A 20,453-nucleotide genomic window follows, 5' to 3' on the forward strand; every position below is an offset into this window, starting at 1 on the left:
CCCATGGACTGTAGCCTACCAGGCTCTGTCCATGAGATTTTCCAGGCAAGAATACTGGAGTGGGTTGCCATTTTCTTCTCCAACTCTCAGTAAATTCATTACTCTTGAATCTGATTATGCTGATATACACTTGGTAAATTATAAATTATACCTACTTCACTTGGTTTATAGTTGGACAATATTTATTACAATTTCTGGACTTAAATTTGGAACCATGGGAAAAACAGTAGAATTAAGTGACCAAAATAACAAAATGGGTATTGTCCTCTTTAAACGAGCAGTAATTAATTACTAGATCTAAAATCATATATAATCCAAGAAGTTTCTTCATTATCTTGCCAAGAATGAAAAATCTCTGGAAAAAATTATGCATAAGATTAGTTGATAGATTATATTTCGTGTGGATTAAAAGTGTCTAAGTTATATATATGTGTGTGTGTGTGTGTGTGTGTGTGTGTGTGTATGATCCAAAAAGACACATGTACCCCAGTGTTCAGAGCAGCATTATTTACAATAGCCAAGATATGGAAGCAACCTAAATATCTGTCAACAGATGAATAGATAAAGAAGATGTGGTACATATATACAGTGGAATATTACTCAGTCATAAAAAGGAATTAAATAATGTCATTTGCAGCAACATGGATGGACCTAGAGATTGTCATATTAAGTGAAGTAAGTCAGACAGAGAAAGACAAATATCATATGATATCACTTATATGTGGAATCTAAAAAATGATACAAATGAACTTATTTACAAAATAGAAACAGACTCACAGACATAGAAAACAAACATGATTATGAAAGTAGGGGCAGGATAAATGGAAAGTTTGGGATTAACAGATGCAAACTATGATATATAAAATAAACAAGGTCCTACTGTACAGCACAGGAACTATATTTAATATCTTGTAATAACCTATAATGGAAAAAAATCTGGAAAATAATAGATAGATAGATAGATAGATAGATGGCTTCCCTGGTGGCTTGGCAGTAGAGAATCCACCAGCCAATGCAGGAGACATGGGTTCAATCCCTGATCAGGAAGATCCCCTGGAGAAGGAAATGGCAACCCACTCCAGTACTCTTGCCTGGGAAATCCCATGGACAGAGGAGCCTGGTGGGCTACAGTACATGAGGTCACAAAGAATCAGACATGACTTGGAGACTAATTATTTTGTTGGACACCAAAAACTAATAAAACATTGTACATCAACTACAACAACAAAAATCAGTTGTTTAGAATGTATACATGCTATTGGTATATCATTACCTTGCATTCAGAAAAAAAACTTAAAAATTAGGAAATTCACTTCATAAACTCACACTTATTTTTTTTCAATAAAATCAGAAATGAATACCTAGAACCATAAAAAATATATGTTAAAAGTATTAATGGAAGAAAGATAAATTAATACCTTTAAAATACTGACTGAGATTTAATTAGTGTAGATTAAACTTTGCCATTTTTCTCTCAACAGTAACTTTTTAGATGTATTTTTTAAGTAAGTAGTACAATTTTAAGTAGAAATTGAATCTTTTATAAAACTGGACTACTTAGTATCTATAATTAGTGGGTGGTAACACATTTACATTGAAATTTCTAGATGACATTTTCATATGTAAGTGTGCTTTTTATATCATTTAAAATGGTGCTCTTTTTAAACTTCAAAGTTCAAAGAATGAGTTTGTCTTAGAAATGAGATTTTTCATTCTCTTAAAAGTATTTCATTAACTTTCAGCTGCTTATTAACTTTTAGAGCAAGGGCTCCTAACATCTTTATTGAAATAAACTTTTTCTTTTGTTGCCTACCCAGAAAAAAAAAAAAAGAAATTTACAATTTATTTAGAGATAAGATCTGTCTCCCTGCCTCCCTCTCCCCTCTCTAGTACCCACCCCATATCTTTCCCGGTGACTTGGAAACCATATAAACTACTACCTGTGTATAGTAGGCTTCAGCCAGACTTCTCCTTAAGCACCACCACCCCCCTTTTTTTTAAAGGAGTAAAACCGTCCATTGCATATAATTATTTGAAAAAGAACAAAGAGTCAGACATGACTGAGCGACTGAACTGAACTGAGTATGCCTTTATTCACTTCATTCAAAGGTTTCCATTAATTTAACATTATTTGTATGTAAACTGAAATTCCTCTTTCTGCCAAATTGGAAAACATGTACTCATACTGATGATACCAGGTAAGCAGAGCATAATATGAGGCTATAATTATGGCCATAATATAAATAGAGCAAACATTCCAGAGATGTCACAACTTTGTGTCACTTTTGGAAGTCTGATAAAACACTTGAGTATTTGAAACACAGGTTGACTTTTTTTTTTCCCATTTATTTTTATTAGTTGAAGGCTAATTACTTTACATCATTACAGAAGTTTTTGTCATACATTGAAATGAATTAGCCATGGATTTACATGTATTCCCCATCCCAGTCCCCCCTCCCACCTCCCTCTCCACCCGATCCCTCTGGGTCTTCCCAGTGGACCAGGCCCGAGCATTTGTCTCATGCACACAACCCACAGGTTGACTTTTACACTATTTTTAATCCATCAGTGATTATTACATATACAAAAGATAAACATTCTCTTGGTGATTTTCTTTGTAACACATGTGGAAATACAAATAATGAATATAATAGGAAGAGATAACTTATCTTTATACTGCTGTTCATCTATGCAAGTATATCATTTAGTCACAAAAAACACAAAATGTCCCTGAATGTCATATTTGTACCTCCAAATTTTGCATTCCAAGTAAATGTAAGCTGAGGTTTCATTGAAATAAGAGTTGTGGTGGGGGCGGGGGAACTCATTATTCTTAAAATTTGTTCACTGGCAGAGAAGAGAATAAGCCTTTAGAAATCTCAGACACTCTATATTCGAAGTGTTGACTTCTGAGAATATTTTTACACTCAAAAATTTAGTTATAATTATCTTTTAAAATGATAATATTCTCTTTACAAGTTCATCCAGTTGCTAAGGTACATCCCTTTCACTGAAAAAATAATGACCCTTGGCAACAGTGAATATATCTAATATAAATTATATTAATAACACAAGAAATCAGCTTTATATTGAGAACCCTTTGAGATAGTCTATACTAGCAGATTAAATATGCCACTTGGTTATCATTAACTACTTACCAACTTAGTGTTTTTATATTTTTGTATTAGCTTTACTTTAGAATTCCACTGAAGTTTTTTGACATACTTTGTATTATTACTGCTTCTCATATATTGTAAAATGATTTGCTTACCAAGACTGAAGAGTGCAATAAGAGGACATTATTCACTGATCTTAAGTAGAGACATTGCTCTAAGAGCTTGTTCAGTTCAGTTCAGTCGTTCAGTCGTGTCCAACTCTTTGCGACCCCATGGACTACAGCATGCCAGGCCTCCCTGTCCATCACCAACTCCCAGAGCTTACTCAAACTCATGTCCATTGAGTCAGTGAGAGCTTGTGGCCAAGCATAAATGTAGCTGGACAAGAGTCCAAAGATTACACTTATTTAAAAAGAGGCATTGATTATACTAAAATTAAATATTCTTTGGGCTTCCCTAGGGCTCAGCTGGTAAAGAATCTGCCTGCAATGCGGGAGGCTCTGGGTTGGGATCCCTTGGTTCGATCCCTGGGTTGGGAAGATCCCCTGGAGAAGAGAAGGCTACCCACTCCAGTATTCTGGCCTGGAGAATTCCATGGACTGTATAGTCCATGGGGTCGCAAAGAGTCGGACACAACTGAGTGACTTTCACTTTCAAATATTCTTTACCAAGAAAAAGTATGCTTTGGAATGTGTTTTCACACATTTCTTCTTCCAAGCCAGGTGTTTAATAACAGAAAATACCTCTCTTACTTCAGTCTTGAAATTTGTAAAATCTACTTTAGTAGTTACACTGGTTCTCTTGCTTATTTCATTGAAGGGAGAGATTTTTCTAAAGACAGACAGATGATTTCCACTTTCTTGAGACTATTCAAAAACACACTAAGTGCAAAAGCTTTTTTGGCATAAAAAGTATTGCAGGTTTTTTTTTTCCAAAATATCAAATTAATGAAAATGGGGATGATAGTGGGAGTATTTTATTTCTCCTCACAGCCTTTAAAAATGTTTTATGTGAAAGAATATAAGATACCTTTTAAAATAACTGTGATATACATGAATTTGCTATTTTAAAAGTTTAAAATAGCTCTTTTAAAAATCAAAAACCTGTACTGTAAGACTTTTATCTCTAAGGCCAGACAGGTGATAAGTTTATATAAATATTTTAGATACAATAGGTTGAAACAGTAAAATCTTTCAACAATAATGAGCTGTGATTTGATGCACTGAAAACTAGAAGAGCAATAATAGAATCTGTGTACTGCAGTCAGAACACTTTAGTTAAATAAATTTGGTGGGTATTATTTTTTTTTCTAAAGGCAATATTCTAGTTTTAAAAATTGTTGTTTTAATTCTACCATTTATATTATAAATGGCATTAGTTTGTGTCATAAATACCATGATAGTGAATTAGTGCACCACTGAACAACAGCTCTAAGATTGATGAATGCTTAAACTGTTTAATGGTGTCTAAATGCCCTGGACTAATTAAATCTTCTCATCCCTCCAGAACAATGTTTAATTATCTTGACTCTACAGCTTATAAGCAAGATGTTAATACAATATTCCTGTTTCACATATTCAGTGGTACTTTGGCACCTCAGTACCTTCAAAAGCTGTTAAGACGAATGCAGTTTAGCTCTTTATATCGTTTAATCATGGAGACCCTGTCTCCATGTAAATAAAACTATCACTTTGCATTGGTGCCACTTCGTTGAACTGATCTCACAAATTCTGATTTCATCAATGAAGTAGTAATCTATTACTGAAACTGACATAATTTCTATTATTTCTATGTGTGATTATACATGCTGATACAGCTTTATGTGTGATTATACATGCTGATACAGCTTTCAAGAGTTGATTTTTCTGCCTACAACAAATGAAACTGAAATCACCAGGGAGATTGTCAGTCCCTGGATTGTCAGAACCACACATTTACCTGAGAGAGGTTATAACAGTAGATTAGTATAGACTCCTAAGCTTCCCAGGTAGCTCAGTGATAAAGAATCTGCCTGAATCCCTGGGTCAGGAGGACCTCTGGAGTCGGGAATGGCTACCTACTTCAGTATTCTTGCCTGGGAAATCCCATGGACAGAGGAGCCTGGTGGGCTACAGTCCACAGGATCGCAAAAGAGTCAGATACGACTTAGTGACTAAACAACAAGCATAGATTCCTAGGACTTTCTAAAAAGAAAGCATGTAGTCTAATTGTTTTATTTTACAAATGAGGATTCAATTAAGTGTTTTTACCTATCCCCTACATTTTCCCCATTGTCACTATTCAAGTCAGTGAAGTGTAACAGTATTAAGCCTTCAATAAAGGACAGTTGATATAAAGCAAATTGTTTTAGAATTGACAATATAAACTAAGGTTATTTTGGTAATTCTCTGACAGCCTTTCCCTGTTAGCATTCATCATTTATTCTAAAGATTTTATAGTCCTCAGACATGATTAAAATGCATCTTTCATTTAAAAAAATAACTTTGTTATCTAAAATTTTTGACCCATTTAGGAAATGAGAATCCTGTAGCAGAAAGAAGACTTTTTGGTTACTCTACAGCATGTTTCAGAAATAATTCTCCATTGGTTCCACATTCTCCAGAGTCCTTCTTCCAGAGACATAAAAGCAAGGAATGTCAGCACTTTAATGATACTGAGCATATACAAATTTTGTCACCATTTTGCTCCAGTCAGAAAGTACTATCTACTCTTTCTTTGAGAAGGTATTTCCATTGATGATCTATTGCCAGAATATTCATCTTCAGCTGAGGCTGAAGCTTCAATGTGAGAATGTATTAGGGACATTTCTGAGAGGGCAATATGTCTTTTGGGTGAGGAGTGAGGTTGTTATTTCTAATTTAACCTCTTGTGAATTATTTTAAAATATGAGTTTGTTAAAATGTCCACAATTTAAAATGTTTTGTTTAATTTGGAAAGTAGGCAAAGGTAGAAAGGAAGGAAAAGTTTATATTTTTCATTAAAACAACCTTTTAAGTAACATTTTTAAAGATTTTAAAAGCAGATTTATGATAAATATCAAGGAACATAACAATAAGATAAGTACATTAATCAGCCATCATGAAACTACATTATAGACACAACCTTACATTAAGTAAAAATAACAATAGTTTCATGATATAATATTTTAGATAAAATAAATTAAAATAAAAATCTTATGAATTGCATTTTATTTTCTTTTTGAAAGAAGAATGAGAAATGTTTAAAATTACTTTAATATTTGATGTATCTTATATATTCTTTTCTTAGGATAAATAAAATTTGTCTGTAAATTCAGTATCTGAAATATCATTTTGAAAATATAGCTATAGTGGAATTCATGGCATTGACTTTATTATGCTGAGGTTCAGAAGAGATTCTGTGAATTAAAAAGACTATTCCTGTCATTTATACCAGTTATATTTTCTTCCAGTAAGCATTTAAACTTGTTTTGAAAAATGATATGAAGAACAGTTACTTGGTATATATTACAAGAGATAAAGTAGAAAACCCATATGAAAAACAATATTCTGAAAATTTACATTGTTCAGAAAGGAACTAAGTCCCTGCTGGTTCATAGACACAATTATATCTGTACTTTCACAATACACTATTTTGTGCTCTTTTCATCATTTAATAATGTTCCCACGGTTTATGTTTTGTGTACTTGCACTGATTTGGGACTTCCCTGTAGCTCAAATGGTAAAGAATCTGCCTGTGATGCAGGAGACCAGGGTTCGATCCCTGGGTTGGGAAGTTCCTCTGGAGAAGGGAATGGCAATCCACTCCAGTATTCTTGCCTGGAGAATTCCATGGACAGAGAAGCCTGGCAGGCTACAGTTCGTGGGGTTGCAAAGAGTCAGACATGACTGAGCAACCAACACACATAACAGAACATCACCTCAAGGTATCTTCAGTTCAGTTGCTCAGTCATGTCCGACTCTTTGCGACCCCATGAGTTGCAGCACGCCAGGCCTCCATGTCCATCATCAACTCCCGGAGTTTACTCAAACTCATGCCCATCGAGTCAGTGATGCCATTCAGCCATCTCATCCTCTGTCGTCCCCTTCTCCTCCTGCCCCCAATCCCTCCCAGCATCAGGGTCTTTTCCAATGAGTCCACTCTTAAACCCTAGCAATTAGAAGTGCATTGCTTACAAAATGTTGCTTTTATTGTATCTTTTCTGTAAAAGCCTTTATAATTCCTTTAGTAGAGAGTAGAAAAATACTTAAGATCTATTTTTACTTTATTATGAATTTTTTATAGCTAAAAATTAAGATTAGGTTTATTTAACCTCAAGACCTACCTGGTATGACTTATAAAATTTAGCAGTACAATTTCAGAGTTATTTAAGTTTTGAAAAGTATTATATTTTAGTCAGCTAAATACTGAGATAGATGATTCATATATAAATGTAAAGTGCATTGGAGAATCTTAATCTTATGGTCTTTGAATGCAAAATTTATTAGCTTTCCTTTAAAAATAATTCCATTCTTAGTCAGTTTTTAATGTCTCAGGTCCTTCCTTTTGTACTATGCTTCTGATCTTCATTAAAGTTATGTTAGTATAAATCCACGAACCTATGGTCACCTTATCTTCGACAAAGGAGGCAAGGATATACAATGGAAAAAAGACAACCTCTTTAACAAGTGGTGCTGGGAAAACTAGATGACCACCTGTAAAAGAATGAAACTAGAACACTTTCTAACACCATACACAAAAATAAACTCAAAATGGATTAAAGATCTAAATGTAAGACCAGAAACTATCAAACTCCTAGAGGAGAACATAGGCAAAACACTTTCCGACATAAATCACAGCAGGATCCTCTATGACCCACATCCCAGAATTTCAGAAATAAAAGCAAAAATAAACAAATGGGACCTAATGAAACTTAAAAGCTTTTGCACAGCAAAGGAAACTATAAGCAAGGTGAAAAGACAGCCCTCAGATTGGGAGAAAATAATAGCAAACGAAGCAACAGACAAAGGATTAATCTCAAAAATATACAAGCAACACCTCCAGCTCAACTCCAGAAAAATAAATGACCCAATCAAAAAATGGGCCAAAGAACTCAACAGACATTTCTCCAAGGAAGACATACAGATGGCAAAAAAACACATGAAAAGATGCTCAACATCACTCATTATCAGAGAAATGCAAATCAAAACCACAATGAGGTACCACACGCCAGTCAGGATGGCTGCTATCCAAAAGTCTACAAGCAATAAATGCTGGAGAGGGTGTGGAGAAGAGGGAACCCTCTTACACTGTTGGTGGGAATGCAAATTAGTACAGCCACTATGGAAAACAGTGTGGAGATTTCTTAAAAAGCTGGAAATAGAACTGCCATATGACACAGCAATCCCACTTCTGGGCATACACACCGAGGAAACCAGACATGAAAGAGACACGTGCACCCCAATGTTCATCGCAGCACTGTTTATAATAGCCAGGACATGGAAGCAACCTAGATGCCCATCAGCAGACGAATGGATGAGGAAGCTGTGGTACATATACACCATGGAATATTACTCAGCCATTAAAAAGAATTCATTTGAATCAGTTCTAATGAGATGGATGAAACTGGAGCCCATTATACAGAGCGAAGTAAGCCAGAAAGATAAAGACCATTACAGTATACTAACACATATATATGGAATTTATAAAGATGGTAACGATAACCCTATATGCAAAACAGAAAAAGAGACTCAGATGTATAGAACAGACTTGTGGACTCTGTGGGAGAAGGCGAGGGTGGGATGTTTCAAGAGAACAGCATTGAAACATGTATATTATCTAGGGTGAAAGAGATCACCAGCCCAGGTTGGATGCATGAGACAAGTGCTCGGGCCTGGTGCACTGGGAAGACCCAGAAGAATCGGGTGGAGAGGGAGGTGGGAGGGGGGACCGGGATGGGGAATACATGTAAATCCATGGCTAATTCATTTCAATGTATGACAAAAACCACTGCAATGTTGTAAAGCAATTAACCTCCAACTAATAAAAATAAATGGAAAAAAAAATAAATAGAAACCTTAAAAAAAAAATAAAGTTAGGTTAGTGAAAGAAAGTGAAGTCACTCAGTCATGTCCAACTCTTTGCGACCCCATGGACTGTAGCCCACCAGGCTCCTCCATCCGTGGAATTTTCTAGGCAAGAGTACTGGAGTGGGTTGCCATTTCCTTCTCCAGGGGATCTTCCCGAACCAGGGATCAAACCCAGGTCTCCTGCATTGCAGGCAGACGCTTTACCATCTGAGCCATGCTAAGCTAATCATAAATATTAAACTCAATTCCAATTGTTTTCTATAGCACAGATCTGTTTTAAAAATCTTGAAATGAAATTCACATTAGCATCTGGGGAAAGTGCTATATCAACACTAATACTTGGCCTACAGTGCACACAGCTGATTAGAAAATGAATTATGGTTACCAATTAATGATAAATATACATAATGTACTATGACATAATAAAAATACTATCTTATAATTTAACAGTCAAGTTTGATTAGTAGTACACTTAAATTTATCTGTTGTTGCATGGGAATAGAGGGCTTCCCTTGTGGCTCAGATGGTAAAGCGTCTGCCTGCAATGTGGGAGACCCAGGTTTGATCCCTGGGTCAGGAAGATCCCCTGGAGAAGGAAATGGCAACCCACTCCAGTACTCTTGCCTGAAAAATTCCATGGACAGAGGAGCCTGGTAGACTACAGTCCATGGGGTCACAAAGAGTCAGACACGACTGAGCGGCTTCACTTCACTTCACTTCACCTGGGAATAGAAGAGGAGAATTCTAATTTCAGCATATTGGTATTCCTGGCCAGAGAAGTGAGGATGAGAATTTCACCCTCAGATCTACTTATTATGTGGAAAGATACAATGCTGAAGACAGAAGAGAGAAAAAGGACCACATTTTCAGATCACACTCCTCACTCATACCCTAAGTCCTTTTTTCTAGCCAACTTTTGTTCATCTTTCAAAACTCACTTACTGTAAGGAAGTTTTAAAACTTCCCATGTCTTAGTGAGATGTGTTTTTTCTTAGCCCTTACAACACCTTTTAGGTTACTCCATCATAGTATGTAAGTCACTGACCTGCAATTGCCTACTTCATTTTCTGTTTCTCCTTCTAGACATTTCTTTCAAACAGAATAATTTAATCTGATATTTATAGAAGTTAAAGTAAGGACTTATAAAAATTGGTATATAATTATTAATATCTAACAACCAAGTTTTATTGTACAAATCTTTAAAATAGCCATAAAAGGTTTAAATAATAACCTTTATTAATGTGTTATGGGGTACCATACTATCATCACAAACCACAATAGCTGCACTTGCCTAGTTTTGATTAACTTAAGGGATTGTTGCTTCTTCATAAGGTAATGCAGAGTTTTTGAGGAATCTTCAACTAGAGCTTTCATCAGCTCTTCTTCTGAAGCAATGGATTTTTTACTCAAGTGATTGAAAATGGATAAAAATTGATATCTTTTTTCTGTCATGATAGTAACTCACAACAAGAAAGTTAGATACTGAAAAGGAAAACAGCCTTGTAGAATCAGAGCACACCTAGTAGCATTTTGTTTGAAACAGGGCTACTTTTCACTAGAATGGTTCAGTTTCTCTATATCAGAGGAAAATGGTATTTCTGACAAGTATTTTTTAATAGTTTAAAGGAGAAGATCTCTACAAATGCTTCCTTTCTAAAAAGCTTGAAAATTCAGACAAATGCACTTTTAAAAATATCTGCCCAACAGAGAGAGGGAGTTCAATTTTTAAAAAGCCAAAATTTTGGTCACAAGTGCCTCATATTCCCCAATAGTACTTGCCATACAAATTTATCCTCTAGGATATGAGTATGATCCAAACAAGGTCTACTTAATCTGGATAGAAAGTTCATTTTGAGGCTAACACAGTGTCATCAATGTCATTCTGGTTCTATTTTAGTTAATTTCACATCAATTTGGCTTCCAGAATGATTCAGTTCTTTGAAGTAGGGAGACATGAGTACATTGTCTTACTTTAATTTAGTAAAATAAGCTTTTTTTTTGAACAATCTGGACTGAGTTGAATTTGTTAGTACAATTTGGCTGGCCAGAGTCTTATTAATAAATGGAAAACTGGGAACACTTGAGTAACTGCGGTGTTCCCAACTGTCATATCTGTGTGACTGCAAAGACAGACTCATTTTCTCCAAATGGAAGCAAGCTTAGGATTTGTAATATATCAAATAATTCATTATAACTAAAACAATGCATTATACTAGAAGCTAATTTTTCTTGGAATATCAACATAATACTAGTCCTGATATTAGTCAGTAACTTAATAGTTCCAGTGAACCACAATATGGCAGATTAAGTTTGGTTTGTGATGCAATATTTTTAAAATGAAATTAAGTTTACAGTTATTACTGGGAACATTTCCTGTCACTTGTAAGATGACTCCTCTCTCATTAAAACAAAAAAAAATCAGTATTTATAAAAGGTACCAATTTGACAGCACTGTAGATGCACTTTGTATTTTTTTATTCAAATAATAAGAATAACAACGCAGTAACTGCGTAATTTCCAACTAAAGCATCTGTCATGTCTGTCACTGTTTTGAAAAGTCTGTTTCCTGGGTGAGGAGCTATTTTGGTCAACATATCTTACCAGCACACTGGGAAGGCAGTCTTTTTTCCCTCAGAGCACTAAGGATGATCAAGACACTTTTTGTCTCTATGAGATGCAGATGTATGTCTGCTTAAGAATTTCCAGTTTGCAGCCTAACCATTTCTTCCTCTAGAAATTGATGGCAAGAATTAAATATCTTGACATGTGGATGTTCCTAATATAGTCCATGGTATTTTGTACATGACAGTTTTCCTTTGGGCTTTCCTTGTGGCTCAGCTAGTAAAGAACCCGCCTGCAATGCAGGAGACCTGGGTTCGATCCCTGGGTTGGGAAGATTCCCTGGAGAAGGGAAAGGCTACCCACTCCAGTATTCTGTCCTAGAGAATTCCATGGACTACATAGTCCATGGCGTTTTTCTTTTCCCCTCCAGAATATACCAAAAAGAAATGAAAACCAGCACTATATGATTTTGATTCCTTGACTGTTTTCCATGCGCTTCAATACCATTAAGATGTTTTTCTTTTTTCTGTATCATTTCCTTCTAATCTAACAAAAAATCTTTATAAATAAGTGGAATACAATGAAAGGACTTTAACTAAAAGAATGCATTATAGGAAATACCTCACGAAAATAGATTAACCATAAAGGATTCCTTTACACCATACTGAGTAAATTAGCAACTAAAAAGACAATCTATTGATTCTAGGATAATAGAGCAAGTGTTCTTTTTGAGGTGAGTATTGTAAAAACAAAACTCAGTTAATAGAGATTAAAAACCATAAACAAGCAATGTTTTACTTATTCATTCTCTGTGATGAAAACATTAATACTTTAACACTGAAAAAATGTTTTAACTTATTTATCAAGTTTATTGTGTTATAAAAACATATAGCCTGCACCCTAGACTGAGACCCCTTTTGACACTGCATTGCATCCTATTTATAGACACAAGTTGTCTCATTAAACAGGTATCCCTTGAATGGGTATCACTACTTTTGCTTTTATCATCACAATCATATTAACAACAATAATCTTAATTTCTATCATTCTTAATCCTCATAAAACCCAATGAGATTGACACTATTATTAACTCTATATTATAGAAGAAGAAATTGAGACTAAAATTGATTCAATATCTTGTGGAACAAGGCCATACAGTGAGAAAGGAATGAGTTTTCTCTAAAAGAAATATCAATAATTTAAAAAGACAAATGTACATCTTATATGTTGATAGACCATATACTTTGGATTTTTATTTTTTCCTTATTCCATCTCCTCTCTGTGTATATATACTTTTTTTTTTTTTTTCTGGTTTCTTAGCTGAAACTCCAATGTCAGTGAGATTTACAAGTATTCTATGTTTAAAAAAAAAAAAAAAAAGAAAGAAATATTAGAACACTTTTCTCTTTGGCTCCCTTGGAAATTATTATATACAGACCAATCATAATTACATGGAAATCAATGGCAAACCATTGTGTGTGAACTAGAAATAAGCATATGCTCTTCAGTCTTAAACACAAGACTGTGGTAACATAGAAATCACACCAACAAATGCCCGAAGCTGAACCTTAGAAGTCACAAAACAATAGCGGTGACATACCCTACTTAACATTGAAACTAAGTTTATTTTGCTTTATCACAGACTGATGAGAAATGTGAGTTAGAAAGCATTTCTGTATAAAACCAGAGCTTACATGTTTATTATATAACACTTTGCTTTGTTGTTAGCTCTATATTTTTGACAAGGAATTCTTTTGAGCAATTATTTGAAATTTCTTTCTTTTAAAGTATTTTCTATATTGTGCATGCCTCCTTAATTCTGCATAAATTCTTGAGAAAATCTCAACTTGTTAGAAAATTTTCAATAGTTTCTTCATTGAAGAAATATTTACTGAATTCCTTCTCTAGGCCAGGTTCTGTCTTAAGGAATTTATTGTCAAATACCACATCGATGATCGGAGACATGGTTGGATTCACTTTGGTATTCTTGCATGTTTAAAACAAATTACTTCCAAATGTATGGGTACAAATAAATAGGCTGTTTCATAAAATGTGTTTGTCCCGATGGCTACTACTTGTTAGCAAAAAATAACATCTGTATATCTTGTTGATATCATCACTGTTAACTTGGAATTCTTGAAACCTTAGGAGAAAAGAATGCAATAAGAGGAAAATGTTGAGGCTTTATCTGCTAAGGAAAGACACCTCACTAAAAAAGAAATATTACATTTCTCCAAAATTACTATGTTTCACAGAAAGAACTCCTTCAGGAGAAGTGACTACCAATGTTTTAGCATTTTTTTTCCTTTCATGTAAGAAGAAATGAAATAGGAATTAAGCAATTGGAATTCCTATTACTGGTTCTATAGATAGTAATATGTTCCAGAGTAGGAAGCTGGAAGGGAAAGAGTTGGGCACATGTGGCAAATAAGAACTTTCTTTCCCATATAGTGCCAAAGGTCAACAGCTCATTATGAGAGCCAAGAAATCTAAATTGTGCCTCATTAATGCATCTACAGTCCCAATCTGTACAAAGTCTTAAAACAGGAGAATTCAGGTGGAGTTAAAGAATCGGAAGTATTAATTTTCAGAAGGAAATTAGGTTTGGGGCCAGTTGATAATAGAAGTATTAATGAAACTGGATGGGAGCAACCTGACCCCAGTATTCAGCAGAAGTAAGGGTCCAGAATTCCAGAATCTCAGTTTAAGAAAGAAAACAGTATTCTGAGCCTGATAGTTTGCTCTCTGATCCCTTTTCCTGCTGAGTAAGGATCCCTAGTGTTACAGGTACAAAGACAAAGTATTAATAATAAGGAATTAGCTGGAGAGAAGAAACTGAAAGACTGTAGGCATACACTAATGTGACTCTAGGGGTGGTAGGAGATTGGGGATTGAGTCTAAGAATGATCCACTATGGTATGGAGGATCTTCATACTGTCATTTTTCAAATATCTTCAATGAATTCCCAAGCTTGTCTGTTTAATTATCTCATGGGAATGATTAGAACAATGAGTTAGAAATGTTTAGGTCTCTTTTGGTGAGGCTCTTTGAGTTCACGATATTTAGGTTAACCAGAAAGTGTTAAAGAATTGAATGATTCTAATTTTAAAACAGAAGAATGAGTTCAGGTACCTAGACTGTGATTTATTTATTTGATAGTAAGAGGTGGATTTATTTAGAGAGAAACACACTCCATAGACAGAGTGTGGGCCATCTGAAAAGACAAGAGAGAGAGAGAGCTGTGATTTTTTTAAATGCACGGTTATACTAGGTGTTTTGCCTCACTTTAGCTTCTCCTTCATTATAACACAAAGCAAAAGAAAATATTGACATATATTTTCATATTACTATACTGAAACATTTGTTCTTGGAGGAAGAATTGATTGGAAATAATTGTTTTCAACAATGTAGTTTTTACTTCCAGTGTTAGGTAATCCCAGAAAAAACACTTCACTCTTACTTAAAATTTTGGTAAATTACAGGTTATATATTTTATTTCAAGGATATAATTTTAATATTCATCAGACACCATTCCTGAACACTATCACTTTTCAGCCAAAAAGAAAATAAAGCATTTTAGAAATACACATTTCTACATTCTTATTTCATATTAAGACTTCAAGTAAGTCACTGTCCATTATAAATGAATTAGTGAGTTCTATAGTCAGCTAGGAGCTTCCCAGGTGGCATAGCGGTAAAGAATCTGCCTGCCAATACAAGAGATGCCAGTTCAATCCCTGGGTGGGGAAGATCCCCTGGAGAAGAAATGGCAACCCACTCCAGTATTCTTGCCTGGGAAATCCCATGGACAGAGAAGCCTGGTGGGCTATAGTCCATGGGGTCACAAAAGAGTTGGACACGACTGAGCACATAGTCAGCTAGATAGAAAATGCCTGTTCTTGTGACTTTTCCAGAGGGGATAACTATGCTCAACTTTTTCTTTTCAAAAATCAGGCAGCTTCACCTTGTCACATAAAGTTAAAAGATTTAAGAATTTAGTGTAAGGTCTTTTTTCTGTGTATATTTATTAACTAGAGAGGTGTGTGGTTTGGGCATCATCAACTGAGTGGGTATATTCTTTAAACTTCCTGCCTCTGCTTTTGTCACCTAATTACTATATGGCGTGTTATAAACCTTCAGTTAAACTTTTCTTTCAAATTTAAAATAACTTTCTAAGTGCCAAATAACTTAGGCATCATAAGAATAAAGATTGTGACAAAACATCATCAGCAGAGATGTTGCCTAGAAATTTGAAAACTTAATTAGCGCACCAAACATTGTTAGTCCATTTCAATCTTAAAATTCATAACTTGCTTTTTTTTTTAAAGTCAGTGGTTTATGGAAAACTTATTCAACAACTATTTCTTGAGTGCCTCTGTATGCAAGGAACACTCAAGTTTCAAAATTCTCATTTACATAATTCTACACAGACTATTGAAATTGATGGTTTCGAGTGCTAGTGGCTGTGAAAAACCTAATTTGATTTAACCTACTTAGTGGTCACATAAGATCAGTGAATTCATCTGACGACAGGAAAAAAAAAATGAAGAAAACAGTCAAGAGATTAGTACATTGACCACCTTATTTTGAAATGCAGTAGGACTGAGTGTTGTATTTAATCTTATGCTCATGAGGAATGTTGGGAATAGAGAGAAGCACACCCATATTGAGAATTATAAATTAGCTTCAGATGACTAGTATAACACCTCTATGTAGAATGTTCCAGGACTTCCTGCCTCATAAAAGGTAATGGAAAATAGATTATAAAGGGCTGACACATATGAAATATATATTATTGAATACAGAAACATAAAACCTCTTGCTAAAGAATTAATATAAATAAAAAAGAACTAAGTCCCTGGCAAGGTACAGCTGGACCAGAGTTTCTCAGTCTTGGCGTTACTGACATTTTGGGTCAAATAATTCTCTACTGTGGGAACTGTTCTATGCATTGCAGGTGTTTTCCCAGCATTCCCAGTCTTAATCCGGGCTTCCCAGGTGGCGTAATGGTAGAGAATCCTCCTGCCAATGCAAGAGGCACAGAGGATGTGGGCTTGATCCCTGGGTGGGGAAGATCCCTGGAGAAGGAAATGGCAACCCACTCCAGTATTCTTGCCTGGGAAATCCCAAGGACAGAGGAGCCTGGTGGGCTACAGTCCATGGGGTCACAAAGAGTTGGACACGACTGAGCATGCATATATCAAAATAGCTAAAATTTGACAAAAATTTTTTTCATGCTTTAGTTATTCACTGTTATCAATTAGCCATCTTTCCCCCACCATGAGATACCAAGATGAATGTTTGAGGTTGGCAGCAAGAATGGAACATATTATCCTTTATTTAAAATTAAAACAGAGAAAAGGATAATAATGAGAGCATATTATTCTTTGGTACAGCTTGAAACACCTTGTGTCTGAAACTTAGTCATTTTTCCTATCTATGAAAAAAGTAAGCAAATAATACAACCAAGCAAAATTACAGAAAAAAAAAATGTTACTTTGTGTCAAAACATGGTTGTAATCAGCAATTAAAAATGTACTACTTTTTTTTCTGAAAGTTTTAACAAGGAATATCTTTGGCTCTGTCTCTAATTTTGGAATTATTCCATCTACCTTTTCCTTGACAACTTCATGTTGCTCATCTAAAGTAAAAATGGTGAGATAATTAATGAAATTGTTTTATTTTCCTTCACTCTTGAAAGTTTGAGGGAGAATTTATTTTATTCTATAATTTTCTCTTGGCTTCCATTTATTGGTGATTTCTACATGGTGAAATCCAGGTGTTTTACATAGAACTGCTTTATTACTGTGGATACCCAAATAAAATTCCATCTGCTTGGGCTTAACAAAACCATGGATTAACTGTGTTCCAAGCTCTGTTTATTTTGTCCCATGACTAAATATTCATCAGACACTTATAGGGTAGAAATGCCCAACAAAAAATATAGACAGATCAGAGGGATATATTGTTGCCTACTGAACACAATTTTGCATGCTTAACTACCTGATCTATTTTGTTTTTCATAAATCTAGTCTAGCTCAGTAATTTTTAATTTACTTTCATCACTTTTTTATTCTTTTTAGGCTATCTCCCAAATTAGTCACTTTAGAAATCATAGCCAACTCAAGGTGATTTATAAGAAACACAGATTGGGAATCGTGTAGTCAGCAAGGTGATTAATTTTTAGATGTAGTAATTTGCTACTTCTTGAAAGAATTCATATTCTCAACAAATGTAGTTTTCTTTCTCTGTCACTTTTGATCCAATTCAACATATCTCTCTTGCTATGTTTACTGAGGGTCTAAATTTTTCCATCATGAAATAAATTCACAACTATTTGGATTATATAGGCTACTTTGGGAGATTTTTCTTCTTATTATGAGTTGTTTTCTGTAGGTAGAGTATTTATTTGGCTCATTGAACAAAATTTATTTTCATTATCCAAATGTATCTTTATATATAAGTATCTAATGTATAGGTTCAGATTTTTGCATTATCTCAATATTTATGAAATCTTTTTTTTTTGTTTGTTTGTTTTTTTTCATTGGTGGTTATCCATTTTATTTTATTTTTTTTTTAATTTTTTTTTTTAATTTTTATTAGTTGGAGGCTAATTACTTTACATCATTACAGTAGTTTTTGTCATACATTGAAATGAATTAGCCATGGATTTACATGTATTCCCCATCCCGGTCCCCCCTCCCACCTCCCTCTCCACCCGATCCCTCTGGGTCTTCCCAGTGCACCAGGCCCGAGCACTTGTCTCATGTACCCAACCTGGGCTGGTTATCCGTTTCACCCTAGATAATATACATGTTTCAATGCTGTTCTCCTGAAACATCCCACCCTCGCCTTCTCCCAGAGTCCACAAGTCTGTTCCATACATCTGAGTCTCTTTTTCTGTTTTGCATATAGGGTTATGTGTGTGCTTTGCAGAATAATTCAAACACATGTATCATGCTAGCTTTGATGTAAGCACTAACTAATGGGAGATTTTTTACTTGTAAGCATACAAATAAATGAACATTATCAGAACAGAACATTTCTTTCTTCAAACAAAAAATTATTTTTTGTAATTGTATGTGTTTTATAAGACTAATATTCAGTAATAATGACATTTATTACTTTTCCCTGAGCAGCTTTCTGAGAAGTCACACATTCAAAATGATAGCATCTGAGATTTATGTATATCATCATGTATTTTCTGAAAACTGGCATATTCTGTTGACTGCAGGCTTAATCTTAAGCTCTTAAATTTTTTTTTTCTTTATGGCAGACTAACTTTTTGTAGGAACAAATGAAAAAAAATAACACAGTTATCATTTGGTTTGTAAGAAATAGTTTTATATCTCTGAATGTTGAGTCCTTAGATTATTTGCCAAGCCTTAATGAGTCACCTGGGCTTCCCAGGTGGCACTAGTGGTAAAGAACCCACCTGCCAATGCAGGAGACATAAGAGATGCAGGTTCAATCCCTGGGTTGGGAAGATCCCCTGGAGAAGGAAATGGCAACCCATTCCAGTATTCTTGCCTGGAGAATCCCGTGGACAGAGGAACCTGGCAGGCTACAGTCCATAGGGTCGCAAAGAGTCAGATATGACTGAAGCAAAACAAGCAAGCAATGAGTCACTAATTTAGAGTTGAGGAATAATCTTAGGTTATTCTCTTTTTTTTGTCCATTTATTTTTATTAGTTGGAGGTTAATTACTTTACAATATTGTAGTGGTTTTTGCCATACATTGACATGAGTCAGCCCTGGATTTACATGTGTTCCCCAACCTGATTTCCCCCTCCCGCCTCCCTCCCCATCCCATCCCTCTGGGTCTTCCCAGTGCACCAGCCCTGAGCACTTGTCTCATGCATCCAACCTGGGCTGGTGATCTGTTTCACCCTTGATAGTATACTTGTTTCAATGCTATTCTCTCAGAACATCCCACCCTCGCCTTCTCCCACAGAGTCCAAAAGTCTGTTCTGTACATCTGTGTCTCTTTTTCTGTTTTGCATATAGGGTTATTGTTATCATTTTTTAAATTCCATATATATGCATTAATATACTGTGTTGGTCTTTATCTTTCTGGCTTACTTCACTCTGTATGATGGGCTCCAGTTTCATCCATCTCATTAGAACTGATTCAAATGAATTCTTTTTAACGGCTGAGTAATATTCCATGGTGTAAGTGTACCACAGCTTCCTCATCCATTCGTCTGCGGATGGGCATCTAGGTTGCTTCCATGTCCTGGCTATTATAAACAGTGCTGCCCTGTTTTGTTTACTACTACAATGTAGTCTTCTCTGTCTCTGTATACTGAATATTTTGGGAATCATATCTCAGCTATGGACTCTGCCAGGTATTTTGTCTGTTATTTCATTTCTTTACTTTCTCAGCCCCATTATAACTTGCTTGGCCATGATGAATGACATATTCTGAACTCAGCACATCTTCTAGGCAACAATCCAGGGACTTTTTCCTCTCAGGTTATTTGCCCCAATTATATTCAACATTCACTTTCCTAAGCTCTGTGTTTTCTGAGGACACTCAAAAAGCTCTTAATCTGTGGAGAAAATAATTCAGCTCAACAAATATCAGCAAGAATAGTGATCTTTGCTATAAGTTTTTCACACAAGATGATGAACACTTTGTTGATAAGGACTGTGGTTTATTTATGTGTTTGTCCCCAGAAGTCTGACATTATGTGCCTGGCACATAATGAACAATGGATGGAGTGAG

The 20,453-nt window shown here is 35.0% G+C and overlaps 1 protein-coding gene across 1 annotated transcript in view; it reads left to right on the top strand.

Annotated features, from left to right (window-relative positions):
- HTR2C (5-hydroxytryptamine receptor 2C) overlaps positions 1-20,453 on the top strand; it is a 326,514-nt gene that overhangs the window by 104,539 nt on the left and 201,522 nt on the right. The window lies entirely within an intron of this gene.

The sequence above is a fragment of the Odocoileus virginianus genome, unplaced genomic scaffold (assembly GCF_023699985.2).
Source record: "Odocoileus virginianus isolate 20LAN1187 ecotype Illinois unplaced genomic scaffold, Ovbor_1.2 Unplaced_Scaffold_1, whole genome shotgun sequence".
In the NCBI taxonomy this organism is placed as follows: Eukaryota; Metazoa; Chordata; class Mammalia; order Artiodactyla; family Cervidae; genus Odocoileus; species Odocoileus virginianus.